The sequence below is a fragment of the Myotis davidii genome, unplaced genomic scaffold (genome assembly GCF_000327345.1).
Source record: "Myotis davidii unplaced genomic scaffold, ASM32734v1 scaffold49, whole genome shotgun sequence".
Taxonomy (NCBI): Eukaryota; Metazoa; Chordata; class Mammalia; order Chiroptera; family Vespertilionidae; genus Myotis; species Myotis davidii.
In genome coordinates this window covers 7,465,753-7,480,100 of record NW_006300375.1, presented here as the reverse complement: position 1 = coordinate 7,480,100, position 14,348 = coordinate 7,465,753, and positions in this window count along the sequence as shown.

The following is a 14,348-nucleotide window of genomic DNA, read 5'->3' as shown; positions in this document are numbered from 1 at the left end:
GCACTCAAATATGTGTGAAAATCTCCATCGAGTATATCAAAAATTTTCCATTTAATTTTTGAACATGCTCATTTTTTGGACAAAGAATTTTTTGGATAATATTTCTAATATTATCTAGAGATATACTACTTCCAAAGGAGCTTCAATAATAGATCCATTACAAATAATTTCACAGGGGATTTCAATAATATCCATTTCTAAATGAAAACTGCTATCAACTTTGCCATCTCCAAGTTTTACTAACCATTCACTATAAGCAGAATCCTCTGATCTCATATTTGTTGTAAGAGACAACTTTCTGAAACATCCCCAAACATTACAGTACTTTAAACTCGTTTGTACTATGGCCGATCACATAGCATGCAGTACAATACTGAGACATTGTCGAAAATCCCCTCCAAGGAGAACTTTCCCACCAAATACAACATTCAAATTAATAATTTCTCTTAGTAATCTGTCTAAGGCATTTATAGAATGACTGGATGCCATAGTGTATTCATCAATAATGAGAAGTTGGGCCTTTTTAATAGTTTAGCAACTTCACTCTTTATATCAAGTCTAGAAATTGAAGTTTCATTTAATGGAATTGGTAATTTATATTAGGAATGAAAAGTTCTTCCACCAAGAAGTAAACTTGTAGCAATTCCTGTAGAGGCTGTGGGTAAAACAGTACCACCACGACCTCTAATATAATGTATTAAAACTTTATAAGTTATGCCTTCAAGTTCTGAGGGCAGGTTCCTGCCTCAAACCTCGCCCTCGGGGAGGGGGGCGGGGGGCAGCTGGGAAGGGCACAGCTGTTGCCAAGGCGACCCCTGCAGGACTGACTTCCTTCCTGTTGGTCGAGCCTTGGTTGTGATGGATGTTACACCCAGGGTTTTTATGTAAATAGATATATTTTCCATTGAAATATTTTGAAAGGACAGGAAATTAAAAATTGGTTATCTAAGGAGGAATTGTGAATATTGTGAAAATTTACAAAATCTTGACATTTAAGAAAATGTAGAGATTGAGAATGTTTCAGTGAAGAGAATAAATGTAAAAATGTTGGGCTGAACGCCGAAACTGGTTTGGCTCAGTGGATAGAGCGTCGGCCTGCGGACTGAAGGGTCCCGGGTTCGATTCCGGTCAAGGGCATCTACCTGGGTTGCGCGTGCAGGAGGCAGCTGATCGATGTTTCTCTCTCATCGATGTTTCTAACTCTCTATCTCTCTCCCTTTCTATCTGTAAAAAATCAATAAAATATATAAAAAAAAATGTTGGGCTGAACAATATTTCAAATATAAAATTCTGTAATTTTGTGGCACAATGTCAGGATCCATACTGCTCATTAAATACCTGAGCAACTGAAATTAAAATTGAGGCAACAACAATGCTAATCAACAATGGATGATATGTATAGCTTTAGCATATACTAAATATCTTACATTATGGAATTTTTTAACCTTATACCCCTAAATAAGACTGGCACCAAGTGAATTCTATTGTTTGTAATCTTCCAAACTCTTCCCCTTGTTGAGGATCTGTCTCATAGTCATGAGATTTTCATATTCCCAATGATTTCTTTCTTTGTACTTTTCATACCATTAGAAATTTCCAAATGTTCCCACTAGCATACATTAAGGCATTTATTTGAAACTATTAAGATAATAAATGACATGCCATTGTTAACACAGAAGAGGTTTTCAAATTCATCTTCTGGAGGAGTGCTAAGTTACTCAAACTGCTTATCCTCACATGAACTAAGTACAATCCTCTAGACATTCTCCTCCTTCAATGAGAGAAGGATAACTCTGAATGTATGGCCCCAGGGATAAATGTGCCTGGCAATAAAGAGTAGTAGAGAGGATTAAGGGATATAAAGGACATAGTTACTACAGCCAACTACAATTGGAAAGTCACTTAGCATGTGGGTGTTGATGTGTCTTTGGCATACCTAAATGAAGACTTGACCTTGTTACATGCTTCCTTAAAACCCTTCAAAGGATAATGTCAGATGAGCAACAGATGCAATTAGACTGTAGTGAAATTTTCCTCTCTAGGTTCATTGTATGACAATATATTTCTAATGATTTCCTTTATGGTCTACCTGGTTACATTTTAATCTTTATATTATACTACTCTCTTACACATATTCTACATTTCTGCTATGTCTTGGTAGTTCTCAAATTTCCCATTACTGCCAAGATCACTTGGAAGAAAAGTCCTGTTCCATAGAATAAAGAATTACTAGTGATTAAGGTAGAATTACAGGAGGGAAATGATTATTTCCTTACCATTTAGCTTCAAGAGCCAATACTGGCAGGTTGCAACTGATAATAGAGGCTCTAAAGCACCTGCGCTGAAATCTGCTCCACTACACAGCAGTGAGGTAACTGTGGGGATACTTTTATTAGTTATAACCTTTAAAAGAAAAAATAAGTAAAATAAGTAAAAGATCAAATAAGAAGTGTCTAGATAGTTAATTATTTAATTAACACACTGTATAAGAATCCATATACACATCCTAGTAGGAACTCCACACATCAGACAAGCTTATTAATGGAAGATGATCATAGAGGACAAAGGATTAAAGGCTGTGTCCTGCCAGTAGATTGCAACCACTTAAAACACATTAATAAAAATATTACGTTAACGAAAACTGCTCTTCATACTGCCCAAAATCATGAAAATTGGGCTTTTTAAAACATTTGGTGAATAAACTTAGCAGAAGAGAATGCAATGCTAGACAGAAAAAAAAGACATTTAAAGATGGATGGAGTTATAAAGATAGCTACAGAGAAAATTCAGTGCAATTTGAATTCGAGAGTATTGATCTTGGAATTTTGCAATGACAACTATGGAAATGAACATAACTGTTTTCATTTATTTCAAGTTCATCCCCTTTTAATTGAATGTTATGCTTTAGAAACTGATTGTGGTTCTAGCTGGTTTTGCTCAATGGATAGAGCATTGGTCCGCAGACTGAAGGGTCCCAGGTTCACTTCTGGTCAAGGACACAGACCCAGGTTGCAGGCTCAATCCCCAGTAGAAAGCATGCATAGGCAGCCAATCAATGATTTTTATCATTGATGTTTCTCTCTCTCTCTCTCTCTCTCTCTCTCTCTCTCTCTCTCTCTCTCTCTCTCTCTCTCTCTCTCTCTCTCTCTCTCTCTCTCTCTCTCTCTCTCTCTCTCTCTCTCTCTCTCTCTCTCTCTCTCTCTCTCCCTCCCTCCTTCCCTCTCTCTCTCCTCTCTCTCTGAAATCAATAATATATTAAAAATAAAAATAAGAACTCTGATTGTGGTTCCAAGATTATGTTATACAGTTTAACACAAAACACTGGAAATAACCACTTTGGTTTCTTTTCTGAATATTTGTCTAGAAATCAACTTGTAAATATTCTAGAAATACTTTGAAAATCTACAGAAATCGGGGAAATGTGTCAATAGATAATCCCCAGCACTCTAAGAAAACTCTCATTTTACATGTAAGAAAGATAATATTTAATGCACAGTAAAGTTTTTAAGTGCAACAGTGAATGTCAACACTATTTATAATAAGCATTTTATACATATATTTAAAAATAAATTCAATTCACTTTCTTTCTTGACTTCTTTATTTTTAATTTAAATTCTTTATTGTTCAAAGTATTACATAGGTCTCCTTTTTCCCCCATGGACCTCTCTCTGGCCACTCCCACCCCCCAGCCCATGCTCTCACCCCACTACTGTCTGTCCATTGGTTATGCTCATATGCATGCATACAAATCCTTTGTTTGATCTCTTACCCTCTCACTCCCCCCTATCCTCATAGGTTGGACAGTCTGTTCCATGCTTCTCTGTCTCTGGATCTATTTTTCTTCATCAGTTTATTTTGTTCAATATATTCCACAAATGAGTGAGATCATGTGATATTTATCTTTCTCCCACTGGCTTATTTCGCTTAGCATAATGCACTCCATGTCCATCCATGCTGTTGTGAATAGTAAGAGTTCTTTCTTTTTTACAGCCAATTAGTATTCCATGTGTAGATGTACCCCAGTTTTTTAATCCATTCATCTGCTGATGGACACTTAGGCTGTTTCCAGATCTTAGCTACTGTAAATTGTGCTGCTTTGAACATAGGGGTGCATATATCCTTTTTGATTAGTGTTTCTGATTTCACTTTCTATCAACGTTTTTTTCTATCTGGTACCAGACTAGCCCTCTCCCTGTAAATAAGAAAAACAAGTGTGTGTGTGTGTGTGTGTGTGTGTGTGTGTGTAAACACATATACATATAAATGTATCAACTGTTTTACAGCATTGGACAACAGCCAATGCAAGAACTTTATCATTGAGAACATGGATATGCACAAGGGAAGCCCCCCATTCATTGCTGTTCTCTATCTGGGGACAAATTCTTGCTGGTGTGCAGTAAGTAGAATCCAAACAAATGAAGTACTCCTGCTGATGTAGAAGGCAAAAATCAGAGTTTAGGGCAGATGCAGCAGGTCTAATTTGTAAATGAAAGCAATATAGAGGAGAGGATTCCAAAGAAGTTAAGAGGAAGTTCCCCTGAAGTAGTTGGTTAAGGATTGGGCTGTCTACACACAGAATGAGGCTACACATTAGTACCAGAAGTTGGCAACTATGAGGTGGTGAATGAAGCATAGATACTAGAGGCTGAGATGTGCTGGGGACTTTGGGGTTCTGACACATCCCTAGTACACTGTGCATCTAACAGAGACTCCGTTGATGCCAAGCTTTAGTAGTTATGTCCTCATTCTAGAACAAACCTCCTACAGACTCACCCTAACCCACTTTAACCCATTCTGAAACTGGGCCTCAATATCTACAGAGGAGATAGAGTTTGGAGATTAATTATTGCTAATTTAGAGAAGTTTGAGAAACACACTGAACTTTACTCAAGTATAAATGGCATAGCATCAAGCCTATCTAATTTCAAGGAGATCAGTCAGTAATTTAAGTGCCCACTAAAATAAAAATCAGCGCTTTTAGAAGACAGTAAAAGAACCTAGAAACTTCATAATATATAATCTATAATGTGCAATATAAAATTAAAAAATTACTGCCCTGACCGGTTTGGCTCAGTGGATAGAGCGTTGGCCTGAGGACTGAAGGGTCCCAGGTTCAATTCCGGTCAAGAGCATGTACCTCGTTGTGGGCACATCCCCAATAGGGGCTGTGCAGGAGGCAGCTGATCGATGTTTTTCTCTCATCGATGTTTCTAACTATCTCTCTCCCTTCCTCTCTGTAAAAAATCAATAAAATATATTTATTTTTAAAAAAATTACTAGTCACTCAAAGAAACATGAAAATGGTTTCCATACTAAAAATAAATATAGCCAAATAGAAGCTAACCCAGTGATGGCACAATGTTGGATTTATCAAGTTGCATCTATTATAAAATATTCAAATACATATAAAATATATTTAAAAATATGGTCTTAAGGACCATCTGTAAAGAATAATTGGAAACTATGAAGGAGAACCAAAAGGAAATTCTTGATATTAAATTTATAATCATTGAAATAAAAAATTAACCTGATGGTGAATGGTCAATGTAGTATAGAGTTATAATCCAAAGTATAAAATAAATATCCATGACCTGATACTGAAAAAATTTTTAAGAAAATAATAGCAAAAAATTCGTTTGATTAACATTTGAATATTATATAATAGAAAATGTTAGGTTTTGAGTCTTTTCCTATCAAGGGACATTTGGGCATTCAAATAGTAGGATAGGGATTATTGATAACACTGGCCATCTTAATATTGGTTTAATTATGGGTAATTAAGTGTCATGGTATAAATAACTCTTCCTATGTATTTTAAAGCTGTTAATAGACATAAATTCTAACATATTTTAAAAGTAGATGTGGGCAAAGAGTTGTAGGTTATGGGACTCATGATGAAATAATGAAGTATAAAGGTAGATGAAGGGTGCTTCTTTCAATTTTATGTCAAAGCCATATATATAGTTGATAAATAAGAAGCAATGGTTTTATGCAGCATTGAGAGAGTCTCCGGAGAAGCCATCCACACTTATTTTCTTACATTATATACAGAGACACTTCATAAAAATGATTCAACCTTTCTTTGTCATCATCTCTTTTCTATTATACTCATCTATTTACTGTATATACTTGTCAAAGAAACTTAAGAATTCAATGATTTCAGATGAGATCAGCTTGATGTTTATATTTCTCAGTGTTCAAAAAAAGCTCATAATATCTTTAAGTGCTTCACAAAGGCAGTAATGACCTATTTCAGGTATGATTTGCTCATTATTTTGATGGATTTGCAGGGAGGGGCAAGAATTATTCAGAAACCTTCTCAGTAGCATATTTCCCCTTCCTTCTCCCCACTAAATGTGTAATTAGGCTTGAAAATTGTTTTTAGTCTTGTTTCTCTGCTGCTATATAGATGGAAGTTGGAGCAGGCTGTGTCTGTGTTAATCTGGATATTTTAAAAATGTTAATTTTTCATATGGTTTCCATCACTCACTTTTCCAACTTATTGAGTAGCTGTATGTATACTTCTGGCACTCACCCTGAAAGCTGATTCATTCACATTATAAAAGAAAAAAATGCAGCCTCTTGTTAATCATTTTATTTAATACAGCCTTACCCTGGAAGATTCAATCATTCTGGCAACCAGGCTGCAATCCAATCTTTTTTCCATTTACAATGAGCAAATTCAATTCCCCACATCTCTGTTTTAAAGGAAATTTAATTGTCGATGCAGCTGATAAGCTTGTAGTTTGACACTTGGATGTTAAAGCCAGTGGGCTAAAGATGATGAATCAATGTTGATTTCCATTGAACTGAACAAAATGCGACTATTTTGTCAAGGATAAAACATCTGTACTTTATTCAATAACAACATGAAGATGTGTTTCCAATTTCAGGCATCTCATATTTAGCAAAATTAACAAAACTCATACAATTATATAATCCCTATTACTAGGATATAAATTATTTATGATATATTTTAACTTATAAAATCTTATTATGAATTAAGCAGGTAGTAGTAAAAACACACATTTTTCCTATTTAGTTATTAGTAATATAATTGAAACTTCTGAAATCTTTGCTCCAAAGCAACAAGATCAATGCAGAATTGAAGTCAATGTAGTAAGATTACTTTTGGTAATGATATTGCTATTTGAAAAAACAACAAAAACAAACACTAAGATTCATTAATAAAATATCTAGATTAATCAAAATAAAGGGTGAATAAATGTTTCAGTTGTAGCTCTGGCATTGGAATCAGATGTGGATTATAATATCAATTCTGTTTCTACCAGTTTATTTACATAATCCCTCAGAACCTCACTTGTCTTCATTGGGAAATGGAAAGCTTGCCTTAAAGAATTTTGCCGGTACTAAATTGAATATATACATGTGTATCTTGTGTTTGTGCATGGGTATATTTATGTGTATAAATCATATTGTTTGCTCAATTGTGATGTCTTGTAGGTATTTCCTCTGAAAGATTTTATTTTTCCACTTGTAATTATTTGCATTCCAAATTACCTTTTTGGTAATTTGATGAATATGACATTTACATCATTTTTAGTTGCCCTGAGTCATAATTGATAGCTTTTGAATAAAAGTACTTAAAATAATAATTCTTCCTTCACAATTCAAATAATATCTTATTTTGATTCAATTTAGAGTTTATAGTTCATAGTGTATCTTTACATGTGATAATCTTTAAGGCCATCAATAACTCTGGAATATTAACATCATTTGACTAATATCTTTACTTCACATATTAAAAAGAACTGGAAGTTTAGAGAATGCCCCCGTTTGACTACAGTTACCAAAAAAAGGTAAGAGAATAGAGAAAAGAGTCTGAGAATAGAGACTGTACCTTTTTAACATAACTTGGAAGTTGTGTTTTTGTTTTTAATGCATTAGGCAAATATGGATGGTAGGCATTACTAACTGTGAACCTTATAAGTTCTCTTCTTCCATTCAGTACTAGCCCCAGGGCACACAGATACCAAGTCAGGGTTGCATCCCAGCCTGCATTCAATGCCAGAAAGTCCAGGGAAATGAAATGTGGTCAGAATTGATGTAACTTCTGAATCATACTGCTAATGGAAATGTGGGTGTACTGTCTCTTTTTTACTCTTTCTCTTTTTTGGACTATTTATTACATCAGTTTAGGATAAAAAAAAACCCAAGAGCATATTTCTAAATGTTGAAAGCTATTCCAAGAGAAACAGAATTATCATCATGAAAGTATATAGCATTGTGGTGTTCTTATTAGATGCAAAGGCTTTGCTTTCAGATTCTAAAAGAATAAAAGCTTAGCATCTCTCTCTCTCTCATATCATTTAACTCAGAAGCACAGGAAAGGAATCAATTCAGTAGTGAGATTTTGCTGGAGAGAACAGGAGTCTTTTATTAAAAGACAGATATGGAGGAGAAAAGTTGACTTTTTGTTACAAATCTCTTGCTCAATATTTATCATCATTGCCCAACTAGTTAGCCTTTCAACTCTGCTGGAAGTGGACTATAGGGAGAGTTAAACATTTCCCCAGGAAGCAACTTTGAACATGTTTATCCGCCAAAATCTATTGTCTTATATTTTGATTACATTATATTGATGGTACTATTTTGGACCTATGTCCCCTGTAGAGATGTAAAGAGGAAAAAATGCCTTTGAATTCTACATCATTCTGACTTACATTCTAATCTAGAACAAAGTTAGAACAAAGTTACTGAAGCTCTTCAAGCCTCACCTACCTAGAGTGTAAAATGAATACAAATTATTAACTATGTAATTGTGAGTTTTCAATAAACAGAAAAGCATCAGAAATAATAAATAGTTGTCACTCTGAGTGAAAAGTACATGCATTTTGATATTTATACTATGTGTCCCATCTGTGTGTAACAGTAATACGATGTAAGTCACACAGGCAATTTAAAATTTTCCATTAGTCAAATTAAAAAAGATTTTATGTAGAATTAATATAATAATGCTCTGCAACCCAATATATCCAAAGCTCATTCCAGCATGCAATCAGTAGAAAAATAATTAATAATATATTTTGCATTCTTTTTTATGTATATCAGGCTCTGTGATCAGTTACATATATTTCACCCACAGCACATCTCAATCTGGAATGGCCACATCTTAAGTGTTTACTAATCACATGTTGCCAATGGTGACTGTATTGAACAGTGCAAATATGTATATGGAAGTTATTCAAGAAATGTTTTTCATAAATAAGGACCCACGATAAAGATAAATTAGAGGGTAATGAGAACAAAGATATTTCCCTTAGCCAGTATTCAGAAAATGGCACATAATTATAGTAGAATAAAACAACATGTAGTGTATAATTATTGATAATATATAAGTGCTTTATTATCTTGCCCATGGTCTTAATAAAAATGGATTTTAATATATACATTATTAACTATGCATAAATAGGCTAAGATGTCATTCTATTAGATCATAAATGGGAAGACAGATCTTGAATGAACTAAACAAATGATTTTCCTAAACCTCATGGATTATTGTAAAATGGGGCCTTTTGAATAAGTTCCAAGATTATTTTTTATTCTGTTATTTTCCATGCTTTCTTTTGTCTGTTTTTATTCATTTATAGTAGGGACATATTGATGATAATACATATTTATAATTTTATTTATAGACTTTGAAATTATCTAACAAATGAATTCAGAATATCCCTGAGCACAAAGTGCAAACTTAAAGCATGCTTTAACTGCCAGGAAAATTAAAGCTTTCTTTCATCAGGTGCCTACAAAATTGTTATTCTTGGCTCTATACAGTTCCAGATCAAATACAAAATGAATATTAAAATACTTTCACTGGAAATATCTATTATCCCTGAGGGATAAAACTTGGCATAAAATTTAATTTTTTAAAAAACTGCATTTACTTAGACTACTAAAAGGGTAATATGCAAATTAACCATCACTCCATCACAAGGATGGCAGCACCCAGTCCTCTCAGCCCCACCAGAGTCCCCCAGTCCTGGTGGTGGTGGGGGGCGGGGGGGAGCAGCCGCTGAGAGTGGGCAGCATGAGTGGCCTAGCGGAATGCTTGCTTTGTCACCGTGGTGACGAAGCAAGCATTCTGCGCCTGGCCGAGGATGGGCCTCTGGCCAGTCTGGGGTGTGGAACACTTGCATAAGAAGAGAAGGAACCAGCGAGCTGAGCAGAGTCGAGTGGCCCCCGACTCCCAGGCAAGGTCAAGTCTGGGTGGCCAGAGGGTGGAGGGGGTGGGGGATAGTGTGATAGGAGGGGCTGGTGGTGGAGGCACAGGGGTGAAAGCTGGCTGAGAAAGAGGAAGGAAGCCCTTTATCAAAGTTCCCAAGAACAGGGAGGGAAGTTGTTTGCATTTCCCAGCCGCAGATGGGCCTCTGGTCAGGCCAGAGCGCTGAATGCTTACATCGTTGCCCCAGTGAGGCAAGCGTTCTGTGCCCAGCCATAGATGGGCCTCTGGGCCGTGAGAGCCTCTGGGCAGTGGGCGCAGAGCGGCCAGGCATCACAGAGAGCTACTGGCACATGGATTCGTGCACAGGGCTACTAGGTGACTATATGTATCTTATTCTGGAGCTTTACTAAATTAATTAAAATATAAAACTTGAGTAAAATGTATATTATAATTATTTGTGGGTTATTGTATGTGAAAAATCAAAAGTTTAAATAAATCAGCTATAAAGAAGGCACATAGTTAGCTTGTATGAAATAAAAATATCTAATAAATATATTTGCTTTATGCCATAAAAAACAATTTAGATAATATAAGAAAATATTCTACAAAAATTAATGATAAAATATAAATAATAGGAATAACTTTATAGTAACTTCATAGATGAAACAACACACAAAAATTTATAAGAGGAGAGTCAACATTCTGTTCTTAGATGTGGCACTAACTATTACAAACACTTTATTTTTTAATTAAATACTTTATTTCAAAATGGGTTGAAAAATAATAGAGTTGTCTGAAATTCCTTTAAAATTATCCAAGAATATGAAAGGAAGAAATTAATATACCACAGGTCAAATATCCATAATTTTATGAGTGAGCCCTAATAACCTGTGTGTTAGGATATATGACCAATGGTCTAAGTCACTTAAGCTCTGTTCCTTCTCGTCCTTTATGCTTTCTTTGCCTCAGTACGGACATCTTTCCCCCTCTCCCCCCAAACATATCCCTATTGATTTCAGAGAGGAAGGGAGAGGGAGAGAGAGACAGAAATATCAATGATAAGAGAGAACCACTGCTCTACTGCCTCCAGCATGCCCCACACTGGGGATCGAGTCCACAACCTGGGCATGTGCCCAGACTAGGAATTGAACCATTACCTTCTGTTTTATAGGTCTTCTGTTTTATAGGTGCTCAACCACTGAGCAACACCAGCTGGGCTGGGCATCTTTTATTGTTGTGTTTTGCTTGGACCAGTTCTATCATGCTAAATACAGTGTGTTATTAGAACCATCCATTGAGTTGCTCATTTCAGATATTTCATATTTCATTTCTAGTATTTAAAGATCATGATTATTATTAGATCTCATTAGCCATTAACATGTCCATCCTTTCCTCTGGTTGACCATCCTTTCCTCTATATTTAACATATCAATAATAATTATTGTAAACTCCTTATCTACTAACATCAGTATTTGATCATCTATCTATTTCTATTGTCTATTTTATTCTCTAGGTAATAGGTAATTTATCAGAAAGCCATAGCTCTTTATATATTTTTATCTTAGTAGTGTGGAATTTGCATTCACTGTTTCCTTAATTATTAGTCATTTGGCAGATACTATGTATTACAAAAAGAGTAAGGGCTTAAAATGGTGACACATTTATCCAGAGAGGACTCCCCATTTCCTCAGTTAATTTTGGGGCTGGTCCTCTCCATCTAATCTAGGATTAAGTTTATTTAAAGCAGAATGGAAGCTTCAGAAAATTTAGCTACTTTTGGTTAACCACCATTACACCACAACTTTATCATCCTTCAGTTCTTTTAATAGAGTATCTGTGGTTCTTTGTCAATATTGAAGACTATGAGTTTCGTTCTTCCTGAAATAATTTTTAAAGGTATCCTCTTTAGTTTTTGTCCAGTAATGTTTCAATATTTCCACAACGTCTTAAGAGAAATTTCCTCCTTGGTTTAGAGGGCTGTTCCATCCTCTGACCTTAATATATCAGCACACACAATGTCAAACTCCAGTTTCTGTGTCTTCTAGCAGCTACCTTCTGACACTGGACTCATGACCTCCATCCGAGCCCTCAATCAGTCTCCTACATTATATTGGCTGTGGATTCTCACTGTAAATTTACCTCTCGTTCCAGCAGCTTCATCTCTGCCCTATTTTGCATCTGCTTAGATTCAATTTATTTTTTTTTTATCTCCTAAGCATTGAATGTCTATGGGAGATGTCACTGTCCTTTTCACAATTTTCCGCCCAATTCCTTAGACCAGCATTCAGGGCAACATTCCAGCCAAGAATAAGCTAGGGAAACCAAGATTACTTATTAGTCCTCAAAAATCTTCACATTTTGTCACCCAGTCCCTCACATCAATTAAAGCTTTGCTGCTTTGCCTTTTTCTAGCAATGGTCCATTCTCCAATTGTAAGTTTACGCCCCAATTTGGCACATATATTTATTCTATAAAGCAGCTGCGTATTCGTTAACTCACTTCTGAATGATTCTCCCCTCTATGGAGATAGTGCAATACCAAGGAACTCACAAGAGAAGCTGTTGTTAATACCCTAAGACTTGAGACATCATAAGAGACCAGGATTATAGGTTTCCATTTATTTTATTTAAAAAAAATCTATAGATAAAGACCATTTGGTCCTTTTTGCCCTTTAAGAAGGAACAACACAATAAGTTCTCAGAGTTCTATCATGTGTCAGATTTATTATTAGCCACTAGCTATCACGGATGACTTTGATAATTATAAAGTTTGTTATTTTTTCTAGTAAATTATTGTTATAAATCTATAGTGTACCATTGGATAAAGACATAAAGTATAAGGTACACAGATGTTAAAATAGAATGAGTTCGTTAGGAGCATAAACTCATTAAATTTATTTTAAGATGTTCATCACAACTACTAATTGTATTCTGCTGATCAAAGATTTTATGTAGCACATCAGAACAACTATGGTGTTAAAAGCAAAGGTTAAAGAAAAAGTGATGATCACACTTGGCGTATTTTTTTTTTCATTAACTGAGAATAAATATTATTCACACTTTATATGTGTTATTTTTATAGATGTAATTTCAAATATCTTGAGACCTTCCCTTATCTTTCCAATTAGAAGACATAACATAAAAATAAGCCAATTTATTTTTTAGTGTTAGATTCAAAGTAAAAGCTGTTTTTACCTTTATCTGATAGCCTGACATAATGTTAATTTAATCATGTATATTCTATGATAAATTTAGAGTCCAAAATATACATTGCATGGAAAACTACCATTTTATTTACTTTTCAATTTTCATTTTTTAAAATTTTATTGACTTAGAGAGAGGAAGGAGGATGGGGAGAGAAAGAGGGAGCGGGTGGAGAGAGAGAGAGCAAGAGAAAGAGAGAGAAAATCTATTTGTTGTCCCACTTATTTATGCATTCATTGGTTGAGTCATAAACTTGGCTTATTGGGACAATATTCTAACCAATTGAACTGCTGGACCAGGGCTGAAAATGATATATTAAAAATTTGTAATTGTCAACTATAATGTTTTCATTATACAAAAAGTTACTAAAGCAATAGCACACCCCTTATTAAATGAGACAAACGTCTTTATTAGAACTCTCTCTGGTACACCATTTGGCCTTCATCTATATTTGTTGAATAAATGCATAACTATTACAAAGATTATATCCAAATCAAGAATGTATATTCATTGAGCTTCTGCACTGTGAATGATACTAGACCTACACCGGTGAGCAAGCAGATAATCTCTTCTGTCCTTATAAAGCATTGTGGAGAACACAGAATGTATACAAATGATAACACAGATGATTAACACAAATGATGTGACAACCCATGCAAATGAAAAGAACGATACTGTGAGGAGCATAACAGGACCTAGTTACACTGTGAGATACCAGACAGTATCTGCAAGAAAATGGCATTTAGCATGTGTCCTAGGAAGGAGTAGACATTCAATCAGCAGAGCACTTGAAAGACTACCCGGGAGATTGAATAAAATCAGTAAGGCCATTGTGGGGAAAGAAAATTTAACATTTTGAAAGACATTGAAAGATTTCCAGTGTACTAAGACAATGAGAGAAAGTGGTTCTAAACGCGGCTGGAGTTGGGCAGAAATTAGGTGTTGTGGCTGAATGTTGGATC